The following is a 23,339-nucleotide window of genomic DNA, read 5'->3' on the forward strand; positions in this document are numbered from 1 at the left end:
TCCAAAATCACTACAGATGGTGACTGCAGCCATGAAATTAAAAGACACTTACTCCTTGGAAGGAAAGTTATGACCAACCTAGATAGCATATTCAAAAGCAGAGACATTACTTTGCCAACAAAGGTTCATCTAGTCAAGGCTATGGTTTTTCCTGTGGTCATGTATGGATGTGAGAGTTGGACTGTGAAGAAGGCTGAGCGCTGAAGAATTGATGCTTTTGAACTGTGGTGTTGGAGAAGACTCTTGAGAGTCCCTTGGACTGCAAGGAGATCCAACCAGTCCATTCTGAGGGAGATCAGCTCTGGGATTTCTTTGGAAGGAATGATGCTGAAGCTGAAACTCCAGTACTTTGGCCACCTCATTCGAAGAGTTGACTCATTGGAAAAGACTCTGATGCTGGGAGGGATTGGGGGCAGGAGGAGAAGGGGAAGACAGAGGATGAGATGGCTGGATGGCCTCACTGACTCGATGGACATGAGTCTCAGTGAACTCCGGGAGTTGGTGATGGGCAGGGAGGCCTGGCGTGCTGTGATTCATGGGGTCGAAAAGAGTCGGACGCAACTGAGTGACTGATCTGATATATATATATATATATATATATATATATATATATATATATATATAAAACCTAAGATCTTGAAATTTTTGAGTTTTGGAAATTCACTCAACCCTCAAAAAGAATATACATTCTTAGCATAATATGAATCATTATTTCAATCTCAAGTATATTATTGAAATTTTCTATGCCATTATTTGTTTTTTATCTCCAAGATCTTTGAAGATTATGTTAAAGACTTTCACTTTTCAATCAATCCATCTTTTTTCTTCTAATAAATTTTAATTAATGTGTTTTAGTTTAGATAAATGTCTCTTAAAAGAACATTTTCATAATTAATGTGTATTTTATCAAAATAAAGGAACTCTGTCTTAATGTTTTGTCTTAACTTTAATAAATTTTAATAAATGTCTTAATGTCTCAATTTCTGTCTGGTGTTAATTCTGCCACATATACTTGGTTATTGTTGTTTCCCTGATATTTGAAAAAGATTTTAACTTTTCTGTTTGTTCTTAACTGAGAAGCAATTCCTGTAAACATATTATAGTGAGTTTTATTTTACTTTAATCTTTGTTCTCTGTTGTCATACATGATCTATGTGGACTTATTTTTATCATTTTATCACTTTTATTTTTAAGTTCTTTGGAGATGATTTTTGTGTTTTTTTGCTATTCAGAAAACATTTTTCTGCCTTTATCTTCTTTGGTAGTGGGTAAGTATATATTTTATTTATGACTCTCACAGTGGTTAGATTTATGCATTCAAAAACACTGTTCATTAGGGATTGAGTTCAATCACTGAAATAGAAAATCATCCAGACTGGGACTCACTGTTCTCATGAAACAGGAAGTCAGAACACTGAGAACTTGTGCACTGCTCCCCAGGGCCCCCCATATTTCAGGCTCCTCCTCTCTCTCTCTGTTTCGTCATCCTAAGCATAAGCTTTCATCCCACAAAGCCATCAATGTCCCAAAGGATGGTTATATCTTCGACCTCCCAACCACATTCCAAATGGAAAGAAAAACGGGGGAAGGACCAAGGAAAGGAGGAGGAGGAAGAGAAAACAGAGAAGGAGCGCACACGAAGGAAGAGGCATTGTCTATATCTGTGTAGGGAAACTCGCCCAGAACCTCAGTCAACTCTCCCTTCTGTTTCACTGCCTAGAACTCTGTCACACGCTACTTCTCTCTGCAAGGAGGCTAGGAAAGAGGATTTTTATTTGGGTACTTTGTCAGTCTGCACAAAACTGGGTTTTCCTTAGTAAGGAAGAAGGGTGAATATATTTTAGCAGAACAGAAATTGCCTATCCATTATTTCTAAAGTTGTCCAAGTCAAGAGTGAAAGTGTTTGGCCTGCTGCTGCTTCTCTTCTCCCACAGCCCCTCTCCTACATGACCACGTTTTAATTCTTGGTATTCATGAATTTAAATATAAAATTTAAACCTTTTGTTCCACTAAATTATAATTTTACATTTTGTAACTTTTCTTTCAAAGGTTTTAAAATCGCACTAAAGTGTTGCTGCTGCTGCTAAGTCACTTCAGTCGTGTCCGACTCTGTGCGACCGCATAGATGGCAGCCCACCAGGCTGCCCCATCCCTGGGATTCTCCAGGCAAGAACACTGGAGTGGGTTGCCATTTCCTTCTCCAGTGCATGAAAGTGAAAAGTGAAAGTGAAGTCACTCAGTCGTGTCCGACTCTTCTCGACCCCAGGGACTGCAGCCTACCAGGCTCCTCCATCCGTGGGATTTTCCAGGCAAGAGTACTGGAGTGGGGTGCCATTAAAACATTATAAATCCTTACATTTATAATTATTGAGGTTCACTCTGCAGATTCTTTTAAGCCAAGAAATTGCCTGACTTATATGTTGGATTTTGGTTCTTTTCTTGATGGTCTAAAATACACGTCGACGTGATTTTTGAAAATGTGTATATGTAGACGGTATACCTTGTGCTCTTGTATGTAGGAAACTCATCCTAGTTCAACCTTCCAGGGACGAAGTTGTGCATCACATTTGAAAATAACTAACATGAAAAAGTGCCTCAACTCATTTAGGCCCCTGGTTACTTTATAACCAATAATAAACTTGCTCTTCTCTTAAGGCCAGACTCAAAATTGTTTAATTCCAAAAACAATCAAGCAAAAATGTAATTCCAAAGGCACTGATGAATAGCACACATCCTTTCCAGTGGTCATGTATGGATGTGAGAGTTGGACTGTGAAGAAAGCTGAGCGCCGGAAAATTGATGCTTTTTTTTTTTTTTTTTTTAATTGATGCTTTTGAACTGTGGTGTTGGAGAAGATTCTTGAGAGTCCCTTGGACTGCAAGGAGATCCAACCAGTCCATTCTAAAGGAGATCAGTCCTAGGTGTTCTTTGGAAGGAATGATGCTAAAGCTGAAACTCTAGTACTTTGGCCACCTCATGCAAAGAGTTGACTCATTGGAAAAGACTCTGATGCTGGGAGGGACTGGGGGCAGGAGGAGAAGGGGATGACAGAGAATGAGATGGCTGGATGGCATCACCAACTCGATGGATGTGAGTCTGAGTGAACTCCGGGAGTTGGTGATGGACAGGGAGGCCTGGCATGCTGCGATTCATGGGGTCGCAAAGAGTTGGACACGACTGAGTGACTGAACTGAACTGAACTGAACTAAATGAATTTTTCTTTTAATACAGAGGCAGAAAACATATTTCACACCATCAATAAGATTTATAAAAAGGTATTTCTTCCACTACTCTCTTTCCTTAAAGTTCCATCCTTTATAGCAGTCTCTGTCTCACTGCATCTGTGATCCTCCTTGAGCATCTGGCTTTCTGTACTCTCCAAACTCTGTCCTTTTGCTTTTTATTTCCTTTCATTGAGATACGTGACATATAATATTATTAGTTTCAGATATACAACATAAGATTTGATATTTGCATATATTGCAAAAAGTCTTCAAAATTAGTCCAACTAACATCCAGGTATGCTTTTTATTTTTAATGTATTTTTAATTTATTCTTTTTGGTAGGTGGTTTATGGATTTTAACAAATACACAGAGTCATGTAACATTCAACCCAACCAGGAAACCGGAAACCTTCCTGCAAATGTTTCCTCATGCTGCCCCTTTGCGATCAAACCCTCTCTTCCTCTAACCTATGGCAACTACTAACCTGTTCTCCCTCTCTGTCATTTTACATTTTCCAAAATATTATATAAATGCAATCATACAATATGTAGCTTTTTTTCATTAGTACAATGCATTTCCGATTCATTCATGTTGTTGCATGTATAAACAGTTCACTCATTTTTATTTCTGAGTAATATTCCAGAATTGGATATTACACTACAGGGTATTTATCCCATCCCCAGTTTAACAAGTGCACTTATGTCTCCAAAAAGAGATTTATTCCACTCCTAACTCCCATTACCCGAGAATGTGATCTTATTTGAAACTAGGGGCTGGGCAGATGATTCAAGTTAAAATGAGACTATACACTTTAGAGTGGAACCTAAATGCAATAGCTGTCATCTTTATAAGAAAAGGGAAAGAGACGTTTGAATACAGAGACATGGGAGAGATACGGGGAAGAAGGCTATGTGAAAATGGAGATGGACCTACGGGAGAAGCATCTACAAGCCAAGAAACATCAAGAATTATTGCTGAGTGCCACCAGAGGCTGAGAAGAGACAAGTACAGACTTATCCCTGCTGCTGCTGCTGCTGCTGCTGCTAAGTCGCTTCAATCGTGTCTGACTCTGTGCAACCCCATAGATGGCAGCCCACCAGGCTCCCCCATCCCTGGGATTCTCCAGGCAAGAACACTGGAGTGGGTTGCCATTTCCTTCTCCAATGTAGGAAAGTGAAAAGTGAAAGTGAAGTTGCTCAGTCATGTCTGACTCTTAGTGACCCCATGGACTGCAGTCTTCCAGGCTCCTCTGTCCATGGGATTTTCCAGGCAAGAGTACTGGAGTGGGGTGCCATGGCCTTCTCCTAAGGACTTTTCCCTAGAGCCTTCAAAGGGGATAAGACCCTGCCAACCCCTTGGTTCTTGTCTTCTAGCTTCCAGAACTGTCAGAAAACAAATTTCTGTTGTTTCAAGTCACCCAGTTTATAGTACTTTGTTATAACAGGACTGGGATAAACTACTAAATAAAATAAAACTAATAAAACCACTTAGAGGATACTTGGGCTGTCCACAGTTTGGAGACTAAGTTATGAATGAAGCTGTAATAAAAACTCATCTTTAAGTTTTTGTGTGAAAATAAGTTTTTATTTCTCTTTAGTAAATTAGGAGTGAGATTAGTGTCATATGTTAAATGTATGTTTAGTTCATAAAAACATCATAATGTTCATCAAAGAAGCCCTATCATTTTGTATTTCTACAAGCAATGTATGAGAACTCAAATTGCTCTTCAGCCTCACCAGCATTTGGCTTTATCAGGTTAGTTTTTGTTTGTTTTTCTTCCTTATTTCAATAATTGTATGGTGGATCTCATCATGGTTTAATTTGAATTATCTTAATAACTAACAATGCTGAATGATCTTTTCAGGTCCTTAAATGCCACCCATATATCTTCTGTGTTAAAAATATCTTTCCAAATCCTTTGCCCATTTCTTATTAACATATTCACTTTTTTATTGTCAAGTTTTGAGAAATGGCTATATATTTGGCTTACATGCGTTTCAACAGATATATACTCTGAAAATATTTTCTCTTAACATATGGCTAGTATTTTCATTTCTTTATTAATGTTCTTTGAAAAACCAAAGTTTTTAATTTCAAAGAAGTCAAATTTATCAATTTTATTGATAAATCAAAAGGTCTTAATGATAACAACAGTGGTGTGGTCACTCACCTAGAGCCAGACATCCTGGGGTGTGAAGTCAAGAGAGACTTAGGAAGCATCACTATGAACAAAGCTAGTGGAGGTGACAGAATTCCAGCTGAGCTATTTCAAATCCTAAAAACTGATGCTGCTAAAGTGTTGCACTTACTATGTCAGCAAATTTGGAAAACAGCAGTGGCCACAGAACTGGAAAAGGTCAGTTTTCATTCCAGTCCCAAAGAAAGGCAACGCCAGGAAAGGAAAAGGAAAGTGAAGTCACTCAGTCATGTCTGACTCTTTGTGACCCCATGGACTGTAGCCTACCAGGCTCCTCTGTCCATGGGATTTTCCAGGCAATAGTACTGGAGTGGATTGCCATTTCCTTCTCCAGTGGATCTTCCCAACCCAGGGCTTGAACCCTGGTCTCCCACATTGTAGACAGACGCTTTACCATCTGAGCCACCAACTATCAGACAAATGTGTTCATTTTCTATTCTAACAAGGCAATGCTCAAAACTCTCCAAGCTAGTCTTCAGCAGTACATGAACTGAGAACTTCCAGATGTACAAGCTGGATTTATAAAAGGCAGAGGAACTAGATATCAAATTGCCAACATCCACTGGATCATAGAAAAAGCAAGAGAATTCCAGAAAACATGTACTTCTGCTTCATTGACTACACTAAGACCTTTGACAGTGTGGATCACAACAAACTGTGGAAAATTCTTAGAGACAGGAATACCAGACCATCCTATTTGTCTCCTTAGAAATCTGTATGCAGGTCAGGAAGCAAGAATTAGAACCAAATAGGGAACAATGAACCAGTTCAAAACTGGAAAAGGAGTACATCAAGGCAGGCAATATATTGTCACCCTGCTTATTTAACTTCTATGCAGAGTACATCATGTATGTATGTACTCCATAGATCAGCTGGAATCAAGATTGCTGGGAGAAATATTAGTAACCTCAGATATGCAGATGACACCACCCTTATGGCAGAAAGTGAAGAGGAACTAAAAGCCCCTTGATGAAAGCGAAAGAGGAGAGTGAAAAAGTTGGCTTAAAGCTCAACGTTCAGAAAACGAAGATCATGGCATCCAGTCCCATCACTTCATGGCAAATAGATGGGGAAACAGTGGAAACACTGGCTGACTTAATTTTGGGGGCTCCAAAATCACTGCAGATGGTGATTGCAGCCATGAAATTAAAAGACGCTTACTCCTTGGAAAGACAACCTAGGAATGACCAACCTAGACAGCATATTAAAAAGCAGAGACATTACCTTGCCAACAAAGTAATGTCAAGGCTATGGTTTTTCCAGTAGTCATGTATGGATGTGAGAGTTGGACTGTGAAGAAGGCTGAGTGCCGAAGAATTGATGCTTTTGAACTGCTGTGTTGGAGAAGACTCTGGAGAGTCCCTTAAACTACAAGGAGATCCAACCAGTCCATCCTAAAGGAAATCAGTCCTGAGTGTTCATGGAAGGACTGATGTTGAAGCTGAAACTCCAATACTTTGGCCACCTGATGTGAAGAACTGACTTATTGGAAAAGACCCTGATGCTGGGAAAGATTGAGGGTAGGAGGAGAAGGGGATGACAGAGGATGAAATGGCTGGATGGCATCACTGACTCAATGGACATGAGTCTGGGTAAACTCCAGGAGTTGGTGATGGACAGGGAGGCCTGGAGTGCTACAGTCGATGGGGTCACAAAGAGTCGGACAGGACTGAGTGGCTGAACTGAACTGAATGACTTTAATGGCAACAAACAATGAGGAACTAAAGAACAAAGGAAGCAAAGATGAAGGTGAAAGAGGAGAGAGAAAAAGCATACTTAAAACTCAACATTCAGAAAACTAAGATCATGGCGTCTGGTCCCATCACTTCATGGCAAATAGATGGGGGAAAAAATGGAAAGAGTGGCAGATTTTATTTTCTTGAGTTTCAGAATCACTGTGGATGGTGACTGCATCCATGAAATTAAAAGACACTTGCCTCTTAGAAGAAAAGCTATGTCAAACCTGAACAGCATATTTAAAAGAGACATCACTTTTCTGACAAAGGTCTATATAGCCAGAGCAATGGTTTTTCCAGTAGTCATGTACAGATGTGAGTTGGACCATAAAGATGGCTGAGTGTTGAAGAATTGATGCTTTCAAACTGTGGTGCTGGAGAAGACTCTTGTCCAAGTCCCTTGGACTATAAGAAGATCAAACCAGTCAATCCTAAAAAAAAAAAAAAAAAAAAAAATCAACCCTGAATATTCATTGGAAGGACTGATACTGATGCTGAAGCTGAAACTGCAATAATTTGGCCACCTGATGTGAATAGCCAACTTATTGGAAAAAAACCTGATTCTGGGAAAGATTGAAGGCAATAGGAGAAGGGGGCAGCAGAGAATGAGACAGTTAGATAGCATCATTGACTCAATGGACATGAATTGAGCAAACTTCAGGAGATGGTGAAGGACAGGGAAGCCTGGCATGCTGCCGTCCATGGGGTTGGAAATAGTTGACACAACATAGCTACTGAACAACAAAATGAATTACTCATTGTCTAACCCCATGTCACAGAGATTTCCTCTTTATTATAAACTGTAAGATTAACTTATTATATTTTAAATGCTTCCGTTTTATTCCTGATTTCTATCATTTGTAGCATCTTTCATCTTTCCTTTGGCAGTCTAGCCAGACGTTTATCACTACTTTTTTCTTTTAAAGTTCCTTTCATTTTCTCTATGACTTTTATACCACTGGTCCTTTCAGTAACAACCAGTACTGGCTGTTTTTCAAAGTTTTGACTCCCCTCCCCTGCCTGACTGCTGTTACTTTTCTGGGTCTTCAAGTAATTGCCTTTTGTGTTCTGTCCAGAGGTCTGTGTTTTCATAAGCAGGACAGAAGAGAAGTAGTAGGTGTCAGAAGGCCAACTCCACTTGCTTGATACCAGAAGTACATCATAGGTTCACTATATAGAGCATTTTGTCTATTGGCTTCTCCCACTGTTATTTCTTACTCATCACCTAGCTGACCTTTTTTTTTATTATTGTAATAGCATTTACTTTAATAAAGTTAAGAGAAAGTAATGTTCCTTCAAGAATTATACCTATGGTTCCCGGTGGCACTTGTGGTAAAGAACCTGCCTGCCAATGCAGGAGATATAAGAAACTCAGGTTCAATCCCTGGGTCAGGAAGATCCCCTAGAGAAGGAAATGGCAACCCACTCCAGTATTCTTGCCTGGGAAATCCAAGGACAGAGGAGCCTGGTGGGCTACAGTCCACAGGGTTGCAAAGAGTCGGACATGACTGAAGCCTGTACTAAGTTTCCCTCATGATTCAGATGGTAAAGAACCTACCTGCAATGCTGGAGACTCAAGTGGTATCCCTGGGTCAGCAAGATCCCATGGAGAAGAGAGTGGATATCTCCTCCAGTATTCTTGCCTAGAGAATTCCATGGACAGAGTAGTTTGGCGGGCTGCAGTCCATAGGGTCACAAAGAGTTGGACACATCTGAGTGACTAACACTTTCACTTTTCACCACCATGGGCTTTTGATTTTCCAGTTTGTTAAATGGCATTATATATTAAAATCTTTGTAAACTTACATTAACACAGTCCATCATATGATACATGTCCACCATTCAACCTCCTGGTAAAGAAGTTTCAAGAGCCCACTTTTCAGAATAAGACTGAAACTACAAAACTTTAAATCAACTATCTGCTCTTAAGTTAGAATTGTTTCATACAGCTGAAGGATCGGTAGTCTATAAGAACATGTCTCTCCCTCTCCTACGAGCGTGTGATTAGAAAGGCACCATATGGTAGCAGTCTGTGTTTTATATATAAATGGGGTAGGGGGCGGAGGAGGAGTGAGAGAGAAGGAGATAAAGGTAGTTTTGATTGTTAACCAAGTATGGTAAGAAAAATCAAGATGAATTCCATTTCTCTAACAAACAAAACACCTACTGGGCAAGGAAGGCTGTGTAATACATGCTGGAGGAAATTCAAAAAATGTGTATGGCAGGTTTCCCTATTTCTAGGAGTTTGGTAGGACAAGTAACTTATACACGATAGTTTTAAAATAAGTTGAAGTGTGATAACACCAAGTTATCAGTATTAACCATAATGGGTATTCTAAAATGGAAGGTAGAATAGGATAATCAACATAGACTTCATGAAAAGATGGAATCCTTCAAGGAAAAGTGAGATTCTGAATTTTACTTATTGGAGGAAATGCAGAAAGAATAGACTGAATAGAGTGATGGTACTCTACTCAGGAGAAAGATTGAAATTCCCAAGAAAATTTGATCAGTTATTATGAGAATAGACAATCAATAGTCCCAAACTTGAAAAGACTCACATGCTGGAATAATCAAATAAATAATTTAAAACAGCTTTAATGGCCATGCATCTTAAGGTAAAGGCAAACACTCCTGAAATACAAACTATAGAGAGGAAATATCACACATTTAGGTTTTAGTTGAGTGGCAGGAAATAAAAGTGGAAAAGTAGACTGGGGCAAGTTCATCAAGGGTACTAAAAGCTAAGGCAAAATTTAACTTGCAAGTTAATGAAGAGCCATCACCGAAGGTTGCTGAACAGGAAGAGAAGCATAACCAGAGCCATATTTTGGAAGACCTACATGTAGTGTGCAAACTATGGTGACGCCTGAGTAGAGAAAAGCATGGAGGAAAGGACGTCAGCTGCATCACTGCAATGACATGGACAACAGATACAAAGTGCTTAAGCTGGGTAACGAAATGAGAATGGAATGGAAAGAAGGTAGATGAAAGGTTTCAGTGATGGTCCTGACTGCCTTGGAAATAGGGAACGTAGAGGAGTTGGATAAAAGCAGAGAAGTTCACTTAGAAATATGAGTTTGAGTTGCTTGGTAGACAGCTTTTTAGCCATGCTTATGAGCGCTGAAAATTGATGCTTTTGAACTGTGGTGTTGGAGAAGACTTTTGAGAGTCCCTTGAACTAACTGCAAGGAGATCCAACCAGTCCATCCTAAAGGAAATCAGTCCTGAGTGTTCATTGGAAGGACTGATGTTGAAGCTGAAACTCCAATACTTTGGCCACCTCATGAGAAGAACTGACTCATTGGAAAAGACCCTGATGCTGGGAAAGATTGAAGGCAGGAGGAGAAGAGGACAACAAAGGATGAAATGGTTGGATGGCATCACCGACTCAATGGAGATGAGTTTGAGTAAACTCCGGGAGTTGATGGACAGGGAGGCCTGGAGTGCTGCAGTCCATGGGATTGCAAAGAGTCAGACATGACTGAGCGACTGAACTGAACTGAAGAGCAGAGGAGGGGGATTCCCCAGTAGCTCAGCGGTAAAGAATCTGCCTGCAATGCAGGAACCGCAGCAGATGTGGGTTTGATCCCTGGGTCTGGAAGATCCCCTGTAAGAAGAAATGGCAACCGAGTCCAATATTCTTGCCTGGAGAATGCCACGGACAGAGGAGCCTGCTGGGCTACAGTCCAGAGGGTCACAGTGAGTCAGACGCGACTTAGTACACATGCACACATGCATGCACCGCTTCATAAGAGGCATGATTCAACTCTAGAGACAGAGAGGTAAATGGGGAGATCACAGTGTGGATGGAATTACCAAGGAGAAGAGAAAAAAGGAAGAGGATAAAGCTGTGAGAGATAACCCTCTTTCTAGGGCAGGAAGTAGACAAGAGAGAGCGGCTCTGAAAAGGGAGAAAGGACATTTTTAGGAAGGAGTGACAGTGTTGCAGAGAGTTAAAGAGGGCAGATATTAAAACAGTTTACAATTCAGAGACCAAGGGTAATCTTTACAGGAGCAGTTTCAATAGAATATCAAAGGCAGAAGCCATGCATTAAGAAGCAGAAGCGAGGGGCTGTGACTGGGAGTAAAGGGGCACAGAAGACGATACATCCTTTTTGAAGTTTAGCAGCAAGGACCTGGGTTCCATGGATCGACCAGACAGGAATTTGACCTCTGGTGGGTAGACCTCATTAGGAAAAAACAATTGACCACCAATAACTCGAGGGAGGCAACTGTCCAATATTGTCAGATGTTTTTGATGATTAAGATAAAAAACAATGTGAAAAACAAGAAATGGAGTCAGGCGGAAAAAGTCTTCCTCATACAGAGTGACATGAGTTTGCTCTTCTTCAAAGTCTCTCTCGTCTCCTTGCAGAAAAAGATTGGTTCCCCTGGCCCGCTGTCTTTGTTGAGTTAATGTTGCTGCAGAAGGCAGAATGGTGATGGCAAATTCCAAAGATGCAGCCTACAAGGAAAGAACATGCTCTTTCCTAGCAGCTGGAGGGAACAAAAAGAAAAGCAATGATCTGGGAAGCTTTGATGGCAAGCAGATGTACCGCTTCAGCCTAACGTTCAGACTCAATGCCAAACTATTGCTCCAACAGCTTGTCTGCTTGGGAATTTCCAGGGGGCAGTTAGCTGTCTCCTTCTTCTCCACTCTGCTCCATGCCACAGTTCTTTCTAGCTCTCAGCACCTCCTCCTCGCCCTTCTTATCTCACAGCCACCACCTGCCATCTTATGACGGTGAGGAATGGGGCAGAAAGAGCCAAGGCATTTCAGAGAGCCGAGTGATGAGTAACTTCCTGCCTCAGACGGTAACCGGGGAATGTGGACCTCAGGATCTGAAGCTGACACTGGGGAGTGAGGATGTACTTACATCACTTGTTGCTCTAAGACTTTATATGTGAAAGGAGCAGTCAGGGGAAAGTAAGAAGTTCTACAGTACCTTGTTTCCGGGACCCGCCCTTCAGCTTTCACTCTGGAAGAGATTACATGGAAACTTCAGGGAGATGCTCCAGTTGCCCCATTTAAAAATTGCCCTGAAGTTACTTAACGCCTGTTTTGTAAGAAGTGGGAAGTAAATAAATGGTGATGGCCGTATCACCCTGGTGACTCTCACCCCAGTCGTCTCAGAAGCTTTCTCCAGGACACCGGGGGGCTCAGGTGCAAACACACCTCCTCTGGGACTGACAAGCGGTCGTCTCTGTAGGACCTTCTAAATCTAGGAATCGGTAAGGGGCAAGTTCTCGTGGGAAATGCTGGCCTGGTGAAATGGTCCTGACACCTCTCTCTCTCTTTCTCTTTTCTGTCCTCCTTCTACAGGGACATTTTAAATGAAGAGATTTCCAGCCAGGAGTGCCTTTGTCTGTGAAGGGGTGCAGAGAGCTGGGGGAAGAAAAGAGGGCAACAGAGTCAGCAAGGGGAGGAGAAAAAGACTAGAGGCTCATGACCCATTCTTCCTAAACTTAAAGTGAGAGGTTGCCTTCACTAGATGGGACACAATAGGGTAGGGACTGGAGACCTCAGTGGTTTGACCAACTCTCCCCTTTCTTCCCAGGTATCAACCTCTCTCAGCAACTCAAGGAAAGGGCCAGCAAATGGACAGGGTGCCCGAGGAGCCAAGGACAAAGCCCCACCTAGTGCCCCAGGGTGCATGGACCCCTCAAAGGCTTTCCTGGGTCATCAGGAGGGACTTTGAGGGAATTTAAGGGAGTGCGTGCGAGGGGTACACAGGCAACCCAGGAAGTCAGCAGTGTGTCAGGGCTCACAGTTAAGGGAAGAGCAGGAATGGGTCATGAATTATGTAACCTGTAGGCTCCTCTGTCTGTGGGGGAGCCGAACTGTGTTCTTCCAGAGGAGGACCGTGGGAGGAGCTGGCGGAGGATGCGCGTGCTGTTGCCATGCGCTGGGTGCCCACAGCTGAGCTGGGATGGGAGGCCCAGCCCTGCTGTCGTGGGCCCAAGCAGGCTGCCGAGGAGGCCCGGATTGCCCGCGGTTGCACTCAGGCAAGCCTCAGAGGACATAAAAATCTGTTATTAAACATCCCAATGCTAACAGCACGAGTCTGTATTTATCCAGCGCTCTGCCAAAAGCCCAAGCCTTTATCCAGGAGACCAGAACAGTTGATCTTAACACCTTTGAACAGATGGAAAGTGCACAAATGGGAGACACAGGAATAGCAAAGCAAACCATACCTCTCCCGCGCTAACCTTGGCCCAGAAAGGACGTAATGTGTAAAGGGGAACTGTCAAGAGAAACATCACAATCTCTTCAGAAGTCAATGTACCTTTAATTTCAAAAGTACAACTGAGTACCATTTTCTAGACAGATGATTCCCCCCGTCATATCTCTTGCTGTTCTTTGGAAAGCTTCTGTTATTTCTCTTCCATCTGTTATTTTCATTTATTTCAGCTAGATTTTTCCAAATTGGAGGATCTTATTTTGGGAATGATATATTCCAGAGATGTTACCCCATTTAAAGAGAACGATTGTTTTTTTTTTTTTCCCCAACTTGGAAGAGTATATTATGGGTCCAGGGGCAGGCAGTTTTTTCTAGGTTCAGAGACTAAGAGTCTTCTCTGTAGAAACAGTGGCTTTGGAGCTCCTGATGGAGCATGGTGGGTGGGGGATGGGCATGTTTGGCCCTTGGTAAGGGTCCCTCCCAGAACATCAAGCCCCGAAGAGGAAGGCCTTCCATCAGGCCCAATGCTCCCTCCTGGGTTTTGGCACTCAGAGGAACTGAGTTAGAAATAAGCATGTATCTGTGATATCCCGGCATTCTCTGAAGGACTGGAACGTTTGTGAGAAAAGCAGAGAAGAGAAAAGCATGCACCTACTTGGAGCCTGATGATCAGAGGAAGAAAAAGATGTGAGAGCAAAGGAGGGAAGGGAATGAAGAGATGCCTCAAGGTCACTTCACACCCCAGGGAGAAGGGAGAAAACACCAGGACACCCAGACTGCCCACCCATAAGAGACATGAGAACGTTGAGGCCCCTCCCAGATGTTAAAACGTAGAATATGCGACATTTATCTCAGGACACTTCTCTCCGGTTGCTTTCTCAAGCCTCACTCCCCTTCCACACACAACCTACTCTGGGCCCTACCAGGATGGATCCCCGCTGAGTGCCACGTGCCGCGCGCTTCCCCGGAAACATACTTTGTCTGTGATGCCTGCCTCCATGCCGTCTGCTCTTCCCTATGCCTGGCAGACTCCTGCTCATCTCCGCCAAGCCAGCAGAAATGTCATCTTCTCCGAAACCTTCTCCATCTCTCAGTCCGCATTTGTTACGGGTTCCCCCAGAAGTTTTCCCTGCACACAACCCCCATCTCACTTGTGGCACTTAAGATATTTTATCCTGTTTTCCCCTCCAGACTGTGCTAAATTTGGGTGGTCCATCCATGTTTGCAGGTGGGAGGAATGAAGGTCACCCAGGATGGGAGAAAGTACACTGCAGTAAGGAGTCACACAGCCTAGAATCAAGGAGCCAAAAGCTAGTCGACTGGATCAGCTTCGTCACAGGGTGTTATTTTAGTGACAATGTCTGCCGACATTCTCATTAAATGCCTCTGTGCTTCTCACTGCAACTTGGTAGAAAAATCATAAGACTCAGACCCAAGAGACATCAGTTCTAATATTGCTTCTGCAGTTAACTGGTTGAATGTTGTCCTAAAATTTACTCACTGTCAGTTTCCTCAGCTGTCAAAGTCATTGGTGTTGTTTTTTCCTCTACTTTATCTCACATGTTTTGAGGTTTAAAAACAAAAACAAAAAAACGAATCGATGTGACAGAATTTAATGGTTGTACAGGGAAATGATAGTATCATTGAATTTCCTTAAATTTTGCTTCCTCCTCATCTAACCAAGCTTCTCCTATAAATGTGCCAACAGTAATACCAATACTACTAATAAAATGCAAAATATTTCATTGTAGCTCAAAAGCTCTTGCTATTGTAGTTCGCTTGTATGTTGTAGGTATTAAGGATGTTCACAATAAATTGTTTAGAAAAGGGCATATTAGCATATGAAATAAAATGCTCTCATTTTAAGGTGTGCTTCTAAAAGAACAGGGAACTTCAGTGTTGGGAAGGGGAGGAGCTGGAAATCTACTGGCCCAACCTTCTGTCCTGTGATGAGGAAATCTGGGCCAGAAGAGGTCACATGGGTTTTGTGAATTAGATACAAGGCTGAGATTCAAACCCAGGTTGCCCATTGCCTAGTCTGTGCCCCATGGCCCACAGTGGGCAAAGAGAAGTGCCCAGGAAAAGGAGTATTGCTCTTACCACCCAACCCAGATGGGCTGGGGCTTGTTGGGCCAGTCTGCAGCCAGGCGGGCATCAGAGCAAGGCACTGCTGTCTTCAGTCCCCCTTCCTCCCTCTGACCAGCACACTGGCCTCGATACCCCTCATCTGCCAGCAACACCCTCCCTCCACCAGCCCATGTCCGTGTAATCAGCTCTTTCACATCCTTCCCGTCTTTGCGTCAACGTCACCTTCTCATTGAGAATGCCCTTTGCCCTTTTAAAACTGCAGCCCCTCCCCCAGCCTTATATTTTTCCATTACCAGCTTTACTTTTCTCCACAGCATTTTACCGACTCAATGGACATGAGTTAGAGCCAACCCAGAGACAGTGAAGGACAGGGAAGCCTGGTGCGCTGCAGTCCGTGGGGTTGCAGAGTCGGACACGACTGAGCGACTGGACCACACAAAAAAAGAGCATTTTCTTTCTTTGTTTGTTAATTGTCTGCCTCTTTCCCTCACTGGTAAGCTCCATGAGGACAAAGAAATTTGTCTATTTTGGTTACCACCATCCCTTCAGGGCCCGGAACAGTGCCTACATTGGCTCAAAAATAACTCTCGAGTGGACGAATGAATGAAGGATGACCTGCTGCAGCAATTATTTTTGAGAGACAGTGAGAGTGCGTTATTCCTCATCTGTGTCCTCTCTAAGTAAGAACCTGTCACTAAACACCTGGAGGGCTCCTTAGTTCCTAGTGCCACTTCAACCGAAACTCAGACTTGACTCATTATGCAAAGCTCAGAGAACTTATCTTTGGAAAACTCCCACCATTCGCATTACCTGATCAGAAGATAGCTTTTGGATTGTGTGTGTGCTGTGTGCTCAGTCGCATCTGAGTCTTTGCAGCCCCACAGACTGTAACCCCCAGGCTCCTCTGTCCATGGGATTCTCCAGGCAAGAATACTGGAGTGGGTTGCCATTTCCTCCTCCAGGGGATCCTCCAGACCCAGGGATCAAACTCATGCCTCTTGAGTCTCCTTCATTGGCAGGGTTCTTTACCACTAATGCCACCTGGGAAGCCCACTTTTAGGTTACTAAGGTTAACCAAAACAGCCTGAACTTTTCTGAAGATCACATCCTCTTTTAATGATTTAGCTGGGGCTCCAGAATCTTGTAGGCTTTAGTTCCTGCTAAGAGTAGAGAGATTTATTTGAATTTGAATGTAAAGGTTATTTTTAATTTTGATTCATTCCTCACATAAACCCATTCATTGGCCATTGACAGACAGCATGCCTGTCTACACCCACAGGCATCAAAATGGACGTGGGGAGCCAGGATTTGACAAGCCAGGCATTATCATCTTGAATCACAGCCACAGAAGTACTGGCCAGAATGCAAGGTAAGAAGAATTTAAAGACTAGAGCTTCAGATCTAGCAGATCTCAGCAGAAGCAAGGCAGACAAATGGGACCTGCCAGCAGTGAGATGTCATTTGAGTAGAACCAGGTATGAGCTGAAGAATCTGGACAGTTCAATGGTGAGATCAAGAATTCAGAGATTTACTACAAAGAACCTCTTAAGCAGGCTCTTGGTGAGCTTTCTTGAGCCAAAGACAGAGTCTTAAAGGTAGTAAGTTGTCAAAGATAAGAAGATGAGTATGGATGCTGGTAAGATAACCAACTCCCTGGTTTGCTGGGACCTTCCTAGTTTCAGCATTGAAAGTTCCAGGTCTCAGTAAGCACCTCCATTCTGGGCAAACCAGTGCAGTCAGGCTTCCTGAGTGCTTGGCTGGATGGAGATGAGAACAGAGGGGGTTCCCTCTTAGAGGTTTCATCTCAGACATACAAGACAAGGGCAGCAGCTGAGAGCAAAGGGCTGGGAGGTACTAAGGAGACAGGTGGAGAATGCTAAGGGAAGAAGGAGAAAATGATGGTCAGACTGTGTTGAGAAGGGGAACCTGCTTGTGCTTGAGGGGCTTCTCCAAAGGCCTTGATAAAATCCAGATGAATGGATGTGATCAAGACAGCCACGCTGAGGTTCAGCCCTCTGGTATCCTTCAGAAAGGGAAGAATGATTCTACTCACGCTTACCTAATTTAGAGTTTGATGCATCCAATTCACCCTCCGTGTCTATGTCTTACCCTGCATGTAAGCATTGTGGAAACAGACTCAGTCTTCTTTAGGTCACTGCAGCAGCTCAGGACATCAGCGTCTCCTAAATCTCTCTGTCCTGAAACCCCTCAGCCTTCCCAGCATCCCAAATTCACAAGGAAAGTATTGGAAAATGGCTTTCCTGCTAAGAACAGAAAGTAATAACCTATTTTCTTTGCTTCGATCGACCCATGACATATCAAAACTGATTAAATTAATCTGTTGTACTTCAAATGCTTTAATACTGGTCATGTTTATCCACACTTAATGGAATATACATCGGAGGCTGTTTTTCAATAGCAGTGATGGATTTTCCCCCTGCCAGTACTTTCCAATTTATTTTATCTTCCAGGAGCAGAGCCCTTTTATTCAAACAGGAGTATACATGGTAGTCTGATATGTAAAGCACATAAAGTAGACAAAATTCGATCTGCTATGAGGAAAGTAGGTAGTGGGATCAGGAACCATCTTATATTCCTTGGCAGCACATGGGAGATCTCTGTGGAATCCTACCAGTTCTGAGGGCAGAGTTTGCAGACCTCTGACCCAGGCATTCAGGCAAAACAAACCAGTGCATGCACAAGAGAGGTCGTGGTAACAAGGAAAAAGCTTCATTATGCACAGACAGTATATAGCTCATGAGTGCTGCATACTAACCATCTGAGCCCTGAGTCAAAGGAACTGTCTTAGAAAAGCATATGCATTAATTATAAAATAAAACTGAAGGATAAGTTGGCCCTTTTCAGAAGAGAAAATATTTGGTTAAAAATACCAGTAGCAATAAAGCTCATCAATAGAATGGCCAAATGCCAATACTGGCAGCTCCTGACTCATAGCTATTTGGAGCCCTACTGTTCCAGGCTCTGCCAACCATGCCCTCTCAGAAAAGTTCTAAAGGAGTTCCCACAAACCAGTCTGGAATGAGCTGTTGAGAGTGGTCAACCCTTCCACTATGGCCAATCAGAATTTAGATACACATAACAGTTGTGACTTCTATGCACAGGAAGAATCAAGCCCTACATGAATGAGCAAAAGAAATTTTGTTCCAGGATTGCCCTTAATCTTCTCCATAATAAATATGGTCAAGTAGGTACCTCTCCGTGACCACTCCAAGCTGAATGTGTCTTTTGGTCACTGTTTAATCACCAATGCAGTGAGAATTAGAAAAGCTGAGATAAAATAAACTACTTGTTAAACTTATCATTAGATGAGGAAATGGTTCCCTCTACTATGATGACTTAATTTTGTATAATGTGTTTTGTTTTGTTTAAAAAAATATATCATTCCAAAAATAAAGGAGGAAAATGCAGAGAGCCCACATCAAACCTGTAAAGGACCTACTCTACTCTGGATTCTATTGTGGTGTCTTCATATTTTCATGGATAAAATCTAATTATCTGCACTATATTTGGTGCATACTAAATATAATGCATGGGCTTCCCTCGTGGCTCAGACGGTAAAGCATCTGCCTACAATGTGGGAGACTCAGGTTCGATCCCTGGATTGGGAAGATCTCCTGGAGAAGGAAATGGCAATTCACTCCAGTACTCTTGCCTGGAAAATTCCATGGATGGAGGAGCCTAGTAGGCTACAGTCCATGGGGTTGCAAAGAGTCGGACACGACTGAGCGACTTCAATGTCAATGTCAAATATAATGCACTGATATGTGGCTTTCTCTATACACAAATTGAGGTGTAGATCGACTGTGTCAGTCCAGTAAGGAATTACGAATCTAGAATTTATATTCTCCATTAGATCTGAATTATTTAGGTTAGGTTTGGTTGTATGAGGGCTTCCCTGATAGCTCAGTTGGTAAAGAATCTACCTGCAATGCAGGAGACACTGGTTTGATTCCTGCATGGGAAAGATCCTCTGAAGAAGGGATAGGCCACCCAATCCAATATTCTTTGGCTTCCTTTGTGGCTTCCCTGATAAAGAATCTGCCTGCAATGCGGGAGACTTGGGTTCGATCCCTGCATTGGGAAGATCCCCTGGAGAAGGGAAAGGCTACCCACTCCAGTATTCTGGGCTGCAGAATTTCATAGACTATATAGTCCATGGAGTCACAAAGAGTCCGAAATGACTGAGCGACTTTCACTTTCACTTTGGCTGTATGTGACAGAAAATACATACATACATACATACATAATAGCGGCTTAAAAGAGATAAAAATTGTTTTCTTCCTTATATAAATGAAGCTTGAAGGTCCTTTCAGCTCACGTTCCTCATTCTTCATCCTCAGAACCCAAGATGGCAGCATCTACTTTCTAGGCAGCCAAATAGAGACAAGGATGAAGATGTAGAGAGCAAGGGGGAGTGCCAGCCATCTCTTCAGAATGTTTTCCAAAACCTGCCTTGGATACTTCTGCTTTTAAGCCATTGGCCACAAAATCCCTGATCTGCAATGGTGGTGTCTAACTAGGGGCACTGCTTATCCCACTGGAAATGTTACAGAAATTATAAAATTCTAATAATTCTGGACTCTGGAACACATCTGGCATGAATGTTTTTCAGAAAAATGATTGTGGTCAAATACTGACAAATTTCCATTTAAAAGTCTGCTGCTAAGCTGCTAAGTCACTTCAGTCGTGTCCGACTCTGTGCGACCCCATTGACAGCAGCCTACCAGGCTCCCCCATCCCTGGGATTCTCCAGGCAAGAACACTGGAGTGGGTTGCCATTTCCTTCTCCGATGCATGAAAGTGAAAAGTGAAAGTGAAGTCACTCAGTCGTGTCCGATTCTTAGTGACCCCATGGACTGCAGCCTACCAGGCTCCTCTGTCCATGGGATTTTCCAGGCAAGAGTACTGGAGTAGGGTGCCATTGCCTTCTCCACTTAAAAGCCTAGTGGTAAATAAAAATAATAACATTACTAATGTGATCTATTATTTTACTGTTCTAAGTGTACTAAGTCACTCCAGTCATGTCTGACTCTTTGCGACTACATGGACTGCAGCCTGCTAGGCTCCTCTGTCCATGAGATTCTCCAGGCAAGAATACTGGAGTGGGTTGTCATACCTTGCTCCAGGGGATATTCCCTGACCCAAGGGTTGAACCCACATCTCATTATGTGTCCTGCAATGGCCTGCAGGTTCTTTACCACTAGCATCACCTGGGAAGTAGCACTCAAGCCTTTCCACCCCACCTTCAAAGTATGATGGTGGTAATACAGTCCATCATAAAGGAAATCAGTCCTGGGTGTTCATTGGAAGGACTGATGTTGAAGCTGAAACTCCAATACTTTGGCCACCTGATGCGAAGAGCCAATTCATTTGAAAAGACCCTGATGCTGGGAAAGATTGAGGGCAGGAGGAGACAGGACAACAGAGGATGAGATGGTTGGATGGCATCACCGACTCAATGGACATGAGTTTGGGTAAACTCTGGGAGTTGGTGATGGACAGGGAGGCCTGGTGTGCTGCAGTTCATGGGGTCGCAAAGAGTTGGACACGACTGAGTGACTGAACTGAACTGAACTGAATACATGTGAGGTCTCTAACACTTTTCCAGACCAGCATTTCTAAAATATAGCATTCCATCCTAGACACATCCTTTTCATAACAGAGGGGCACCCTGACTGATTCGTCATGGGCTGTGCCACCTGTACTGTGAGTGGGGATCCCCCAGGAGGTTTTGACAATTTGAAGACTGAAAGCATATCTTCTGAAAGGAGATTGGGATATGGAAGCAAATTATCCCTGTGTTCCTGTGGGATTATTTTAGGGATTCCCTTCAATTACGTCAAAATGAAGTAAACATCTTTTCCTAGAATCAGGAGCTGAGATGTCAATGAAGATCTAAATTTTAATAATGTCAAAAAAGGCACAGTTGATGTATGTGGTTTTTATTTAGAATAAAGTATTTTATTTTCTGAGGATCTCAGAGAGTTCATCAAAGCAGGTCTGAGAGGCCATCACGAAGGCAGCTGTTACCAGCGTCTGATTTTAGGAGTTTTCTTTCTTGCTTTGTATTATTTTCTATAGGTTACTCCCCAGCCTTTAGCTAAGGGACCCGGAAGTAAGGCTCAGTCTGAGAATTCAGCTCCAAGGGTGTGGATTACAATCAGCACAAAGAAAAATGGCAGCACTGGGTACTGAATCCCAGGCCAACTGGCCAGTGTCAATAGGGAGGTTTTGAGGCACATGAAAGCCTTCTTAAGAGAGTCCCAGAAATGCCTAGGAAAGCCCCTAAATTCCAGCCATTGTCAAGGTGATGAGGGAAATATAAATGCACTGGGGTGTCCCCACTGAGACGGAAATTGGATGCACATCTTGGGTGAATTTGATAAACCAGTTGTAAATGGCTCCTCCTGAGCATCTGCACAGGAGTTGATTTGCAGAAAAAACAATAAAGAGAATCAAGTATGTGGTTCCGAGCCTGGCCCTGGCCCCACAGACCAAGGTTGACCCCTGAGATGAAGAAAACATTGCCCCCATTGCTACACAGAACACGGGACCTCCTGGGGCCAGTGGGGGTGGCATGAGCAGACATTTGAGGCCTTGAGGAGTTGGAACCTGGATAGGGCTCCTACACAGCTGCACGGATTCCACAAAAGTGCAGGCAGGAAGGCGTGGTGGGTGACATCCACCCACAGGAGGCATTTCCGGAGGCCAAGAACGTCAAGAAGAGACTCCATCAGGAAAAGCTGAGGTCCTTCATCAGCCAGCAGAATCTACACTAAACCCTTTGCATGGCTTCATCTGAAACCTAGCAGGGGCCCAGGGAATGTTAAGGTCCCCCAAACAGAAAGACTGGTCCATTGGGGCCAGGAACTCACAATCCAGAAGGGGAGGTTGTGCTAAACAAGGTAAACAGAAAACACTGTGAGAACAGAGAGAAAGGCGCAATGGACAGCATGTCAGTTACAAGATCAGAGAAGACCTGCAGGCAACGCTTGAAAGGACGAAGAAGAAATGACACGTGAAGTGAAGGCATCTCTGATGGGGCAACAGTGTGTCCCCAGAGCACGAGGTTGGACAGAGCCTGAAAGCAGCTGGACAGAGCTCCATGTCCCCAGAGCCTGGGGTGGCCATGGACTGGCTACTGAGTAGTTTTCATCATGATCACCATAACAGTCTAGAAAGAAAATTCTTGTTGCAGAGTGGTGGGAACACAGGAGAGAGAATCGAGCAGGAGAGAAGTTAGAAAACCATTTCAGGGCACAGGTGGCTTGATGCTAACCCCAGTGGACAGATCTCCTTACAGATAAAGTTTTCTGTTGGAAGGCCATTTAAAGAAACTGAAATTTATGCTAAGGAAGAGTGTTTTGCTAAACGGTTTGAAGTTTCCTATGGGCCTTCCTGAGTCATCAACTGACTCATTCCACCTGCTCAATTTTATTATTAATTTTTTTAAAAAAGTCTGATAACAATAGATTCAAAATTATGTTACACGTTTTGATTTCTCCCCTCCCATTGTACAATTCTCTCATTTTGCCCACATTTTGGCAGTTACTCTCACTATCCATGCAACAATGAGAAACATTCTTTTAAAAATATTTCCAACCCCCTCACATTCACATGAAATCGTTTCAATTCTAACTTTGTTTCAGTTCTTATATAAGATCCATTGCTGTCTAATATTAGATCATTTTATTACACATGACTAACTTCTACTGTATGCTAGAAGCTTGAAAGCTTCCTGATTTGAGCACTTCTCTAAAGCCAAAATAAAAATTTTTTTTAATGTGAATAATCAACTCTGATTTAATAATGTAATTATTTGTTAGATGTTGACTTCTTTTTTAACTTAAAATTTGGTCACTTTGAAAAGAAAAATGTTTGTTGTAT

The sequence above is a fragment of the Bos javanicus genome, chromosome 9 (assembly GCF_032452875.1).
Source record: "Bos javanicus breed banteng chromosome 9, ARS-OSU_banteng_1.0, whole genome shotgun sequence".
In the NCBI taxonomy this organism is placed as follows: domain Eukaryota; kingdom Metazoa; phylum Chordata; class Mammalia; order Artiodactyla; family Bovidae; genus Bos; species Bos javanicus.